Below are 6,172 nucleotides of genomic sequence, written 5' to 3'. Positions count from 1 at the left end.
TGCCTTCGGCTCAGGTCATGATCCCAGGGTCCTGGGATCGAGCCCCACATCGGGCTCCCTGCTCGGCGGGAAGCCTGCTTCTCCCTCTCCCACTCCCCCTGCTTGTGTTCCCTCTCTCACTGTGTCTCTCTCTGTCAAATAAATAAATAAAATCTTTAAAAAAAAAAAAAGCCTGTGAGTTCAACTTTACCTCCAAGTGAGCAAGGTGAAGTTCTGAGAGAATTAAGTTTCTTAGGTTCACTGCTGCTAAGTGGCACATTCAGGGTCTAAAGCCAGATTATAAAATCAGTTCATTTTAAAAATTTTCATTTTTAAAATATGTGTGGTAGAATATAGCCTCTAAAAACCATTTAAAAACATGAAATGTTTTTATATGACATTTTGTTTTGAAAAAAATCCCTGAACTGCCTAGAAGATACACAAAGTATGTTGAAAATTATCATTGTATATCTTAAACTTCTGGCAAGTAGTCCAAAACTAGATAAATCTGGAATATTAAAATAGGCTAATGTGATATAGACCAACTGGGTAGTTATTTTAGATTGGGTGGACTAAGGTTGCCTAAGGTAAATGTAATGTGTCAGTATACTTTAAAGAATAATACATTGAATGCCTATTACCCTGCTGCCAAGAAAGAAATAAAATATTGTCAGTAATTTAGAGGCCCAATATATGTTCCTTTCGGGTCACATTTTCCTCCCTACGACACCTTCCCCGACCTCCTTGCTTCAAACAACCATGACTTAGAATTTTGTTTTAATCATTGCATTCATTTTCTTTGAAATTCAACTATATTTGTGTGTAACTCAAAACAATATATTTTATTGGTTTGCCTAGTTTAGAACTTTCTATAAATGGAATCAGACTATTTTTGTCTTTCTGTTAGTTGATTCTTAGCTTCTTTTTTTTTTTTTTTAAAGATTTTATTTATTTATTTGACAGAGAGAGCAAGAGAGCACAAGCAGGGGAGGAGCAGAAGGAGAGGGAGAAGCGGGCTACCCGCTGAGCAGGGAACCCGATGCGGGGCTCGATCCCAGGACCCTGGGATCATGACCTGAGCTGAAGGCAGACGCTTAACCATCTGAGCCACCCAGGTGCCCCTGATTCTTAGCTTTGACATAGGTTTTTGAAAATCATGTATTTTGATGCAGCCATAGTAATTAGTACATTTCTCTGCTATATGCTGTTCCATTGTATGGATATATATTTGTCCATTTGATGTTATGAACAAAGATGTTTTGAATTTTTTAATAGATAGTTCCTGTTTCCATATTTAGAATTTCTCTAGGGCAGGGATTTTTAAACTTTTTTATGCCATAGCACCCTTTGGAAATCTTTTTTTTTTTTTTTTTTGTAATTTTATTTATTTGAAAGAGAAAGAGCAACAGGGAGAGAGAGAGAGAGAGCATGAGCAGGGGGAGGGGCAGAGGGAGAGGGAGAAGCAGGCTCCCCACTGAGCAGGGAGCCTGACATGGGGCTTGATCCCAGGACTCTGGGATCACGACCTGAGCCCGAAGGCAGACACTTAACTGACTGAGCCACCCAGGCGCCTCAACCGTTTGGAAATCTTGTAGGCCTATGGAACTGTAGGGGCTGAGGGCAGTTTACTCCAAGATTAGCCACTTTGGGGGCGCCTGGGTGCTCAGTCGTTAAGCGTCTGCCTTCGGCTCAGTCATGATCCCAGGGTCCTGGGATCGAGCCGTGCATCGGGCTCCCTGCTCAGCAGGAAGCCTGCTTCTCCCTCTCCCAATCCCTCCCCCTCTGCTTGTGTTCCCTCTTTCACTGTGTCTCTTTCTGTCAAATAAATAAATAAAAATCTTTAAAAAAAAAAAAAAAGATTGGCCACTTTGGCATGAAGATTATTTTGAGCTGAAGGCAATCAAGACCCTGTAGGCTCAAGAGAAACTTTTGCCCTTCTCTTAAGTACATAGAAGAATCTAAACTGGGGATCTTTGCCAGCATAAGGGTTATTACCAGAGATAAATTTTATCTGAGTGACCAATCTGTATGGCAGGACAAACAGCTGATTACCAAACATCTGCTCTTCTTATTGCCCTGTGAATTACGTTCTTTTCCTCTGAAGTTCTGGAACCCTATGCACTTCTCCTTAATTCAGGATGACATATATACCTCATTTTGCCTGTCTTTGGAATTTCCATATCTGTTTAGATTCCCCATACATATGCTGTTAAATTTGATTTTCTCCTGTTAATCTGTCTCTTGTCAATTTGATTCTTAGTCCAGCTAGAAGAACCCCTGAAGGGGACAGGAATTCTTGCTCCCCAACACAACCCTAATGTTTTACATGCTTAGCAAATACATAGGTTTACAAAGAAAACAGATTAAGCTAGAATGATCAAAATATGAAAATATTTTTTTTAAGTTTATTTAAGTAATCCCTACATCCAACATGGAACTCAAACTCACTTTCCCGAGATCAAGAATCACATGCTCTTCCAACTGAGCCAGCCACGTGCCCCTGAAAGAAAATTCTTGATAAAGAAATAGACATACTTCTTTATTAGGGTACTAAATAACAGGATCTATCATTGGATTTAACAACTATCATAATTTAGTGATGAGCATAAAAGAAATTTTTATATATTTGTAACACCTCTGAATGGAATTTGACAATATCTATGATATTTTTTGGTCACAAAGTCACAGGTCCCATTAATAATATTGTGATTTGTTGCCTACATTCATACTTAAAGGAAATGCTTATTTTCAGTTAGAAGTTGGTGACAATTGTTAAAAAAGAAAATTTGGCTGAGTAAATTTTGAAGATCTCATTGCCTTTATTAAACGATTCATGATGGGGCACCTGGGTGGCTCAGTCGGTTAAGCAGCTAACTTTGGATTTTGGCTCAGGTCATGATTTCAGGATCCTGGGATGGAGCCCCACGTTGGGCTCCATGCTCAGTGGGGAGTCTGCTTGAAGATTCTCTCTCTCCCTCACCCTCTGCCCCTTCTTCTGGTCACACGTTCGCTCTCTTTCTCAAATAAGTAAAATGTAAAAAAGATTCATGAATTGGGCAACATCTCACTCTAGTAAGTAGAGGGATGCTCTGAGGAGTTATACAAAATGGAAGGTTTTTATAGGAAGGAGGGTGGGGCAAGAAAGTTATAAACAACAGAAAAGAAAGGATATTTCACGGCAAGGTCACTTTCTCTTTTTTTTTTAAAGATTTTATTTATTTATTTGAGAGAGAGAATGAGATAGAGAGAGCATGAGAGTGGGGAGGGTCAGGGGGAGAAGCAGACTCCCTGCTGAGTGGGGAGCCCAACGCGGGACTCGATCCCAGGACTCCAGGATCATGACCTGAGCCGAAGGCAGTCGCTTAACCAACTGAGCCACCCAGGCGCCCAAGGTCACTTTCTCTTGGTGGGGTTGGTGGAAGAGCAGGCGTTCTTATGCAGATTACCTCATCTTCCTTTGGGGGGTTGGAGGGGGCTATGTTACAGACTCAGTGGCACCTGTCAGAAAATTCTTGACTGACCACTTAAGATTACATTTCTGGGGAAGATTGATATTGCAGTTAAATTGGGTATTAAGCCTTGGTTTACTGACTTGGGGCCTTAACCGAACTGATGCCATTTTGGTCCTGTGTTTTTGTGTTTTTTTAACACAATAAAGATGAAATTTTTTTTCCCATCTAAGTTACCAGACCCTCTGAATTCTTCCATAGACACCTTGGGGATCTGTGTACCAGAGGTTAGGAGCCGCTGCATTAGAGTATATACCTAGGAATGGGATTGCTAGGTCATAAGATGTGTACCATATTCATCTTTACTAAACAGTGCCAAACCATCTTATAAATTTATGCCCTTAATCACAGTGTATGGGTTTTTTCTGACCAATTTTTTATACTGCCCATTTGGTCTGATGAGTATGAAGATGCATTTTTACACCTTACGTAAGAAATAGGTATCAAGTAAAGGGTGGAGGGAATTATATGACGTGTGCAAAGGCAATAGTCCATTTGATGGTGTTCCTGCATGGTTTTGTCCAAAGGTCCAGCTCATGCAGATCTGCAGAAGGAAGGAGGAGAGGTCGATCCAATGCTGTCCCAACTGAGTAGGAAGGAAGGCGATAGCTCTGCATGTAAACTTTGATGCCTGTATTTTGGTGACATCCCTGGCTAAGTACCTTAGTGCTGTCTTATAAGGCCACTAGATGGTGGTATACACTACTTTTCCTTCATTGAAGTGTGACCTAGCATGTGCTATTTTTGTTGTAATTTTTGAGTTCCTGTAATTTAAGCTATAGTTATTTAGTATGGAGTTATCTCACAGTTCCATTTTTTTTGTATGCATGATACAGGATTATGTATTGGAAGAGAAAAATTTCAGTAAAGGCTGTTAACAGAAATTCAAGTTTGAAATTTGAAGATATGAAGAGGTAATTGGCTTTATTCAACAATTCATGAATTGGGCAGCATCTCTTTGAGTAAATAGCTACGTGGAAGAGTTGTGCAAAATGGAATAGTTTTATAGGCAGAAGGAGGGTGGGGCAAGGGAGCTATTAGCAAAAGAAAAGACAGGATTGTTTCAGGCCTGGTCATATTTTGGGGGAAAGGAAAAGCAGGGGTTTTATGCAGATTACCTTACCAGTGCTAATCAGGAAATTTCAGATTGACTGTTCAAGGTCACATTTCTGGGAGAGGTGGAAACTGCAATTAAGTCTTGGTTTGCTGTTATGGGTGAAAATGACTCCATTTTGGGTCTGTTGTTTCTTTTCCAGCAAGGTGAATTACTATCAGTGTTTATGGGTTTCTTTTCTTTATTTTTATTATTATTTTTAAAAGTAATTGGGAATAAAAAATAATTTCCATTTTCATTCAGTTTCTTAAAAAGTTTTCTACTCATATCAGTGAATATTTTTGTTAAGCACCTGTTGTATGTTGAGCATTGAGTTAAATGCCATGGGAAGGAAAATAGACTGTACACTGCTTCAGCTTGTCAACATGTCTTGATATTTCTGTATCAGCCTCCTTGTTGCTAGTCTTCTTCGAATTAGTGGTAGGAAAGATTTGTGAGCAACTCAGTATTAAATATAGTATGAATTTCTTCCAAGTTGTTTCTATAAAATTGCTTTCATTACTAAAACACATGAACATCTGTGTTTAATATATATTAAATATTATGATATCCCTTTTTAGATATATTAATTGGCTTTCTTTATGTTTTGATTTTAAAAGTGAATTCTAGTGGCAGTAACATTTTAGACTTCTCATTAATAAATGTAATTATTCCTTGAAATAGGCTTTACAAGTCTATTGCTCTGAGTGATCTTTGTGCCTCCCAACTGGAGTTGGAGAGAGATGTTATGGGAGAAGTATTTCTGGAGCTTTTGCTACTTGTTTTAGATTGTTACTAAATATGCTGGCTTTTCCCCTACATATAAATTGAGACACTTTCTAGCTTAAAACACTCGTGCACTTAGTTTATGACATATTTTTTCATGAAGCTCCTCTTTCAAATGACCCATTATCCAGTGTTCTCTAGTATATTTCTTTTCACCCTCACTTCCACAAGCTGTCAGATACCCACTAGCTGAGTAATTAATTCACTTTTTAATGTGTTTTAGCTTTACTTGACCATCATTGTTTTTACAGCATCTTTATAATTTTTTTCATTTATATATGAGAAATAATTTACATTTCTGATTTCTTGTGAATTCATCTTTTCATAATTTTGTAGGCCATATCGTTTTCATTTTTCGAGATCTCACTTTATTACCATTGCCCAATTTTCTGTTGTATCGTTCATCTTTATCTTACTGATTTGAAGTCTTGCTGGAAAAGCCAGAAAAAGAAGAGCGTGGTGAGGTCAAGACTGCCTCAGATACTAGGTGACCTTCAGTGTTGGCTTCTTGCAGAATCCAGAGAAACAGACCTGCTCAGTGGGATGGACGGCAAAGGCTCCTACCAGGTGAAGGGCTGGAAGCTCACACAGCAGCAGATTGTGGCGCTTCTGTGGAAGAGGCTGCTGATTGCCAGACGGAGTCGGAAGGGATTCTTTGCTCAGGTGACAAGTGCTGCTCCAGGCCAGTGACTCTGGCTCCCCGGGTGGGCCGCAGGCTCCCTGACCAGTGCAGGCAGGAGAGGGTCATGGTTGTGAGGTGGATGCTGGAGCCAGACTTTCCGTATTTCAATCCCAGTCCTGCTTC

The 6,172-nt window shown here is 39.5% G+C and overlaps 1 long non-coding RNA gene across 1 annotated transcript; it reads left to right on the top strand.

Moving 5' to 3' along the window:
* The first annotated feature begins 127 nt into the window (after positions 1–127).
* LOC115942041 (uncharacterized) lies at positions 128–5,160 on the top strand. Its single transcript, XR_014141671.1, has 3 exons — positions 128–1,094; positions 4,016–4,105; positions 4,325–5,160. It is a non-coding gene; the product is annotated as an uncharacterized LOC115942041 (long non-coding RNA).
* The last annotated feature ends 1,012 nt before the right edge of the window (positions 5,161–6,172 follow it).

This window comes from Leptonychotes weddellii, unplaced genomic scaffold (genome assembly GCF_054177405.1).
Source record: "Leptonychotes weddellii isolate Sample4059 unplaced genomic scaffold, ASM5417740v2 HiC_scaffold_12593, whole genome shotgun sequence".
NCBI classification, from domain to species: Eukaryota; Metazoa; Chordata; class Mammalia; order Carnivora; family Phocidae; genus Leptonychotes; species Leptonychotes weddellii.
Note: the sequence above shows the minus strand (reverse complement) of the source record. Positions and strands in the feature narration are given on the sequence as shown.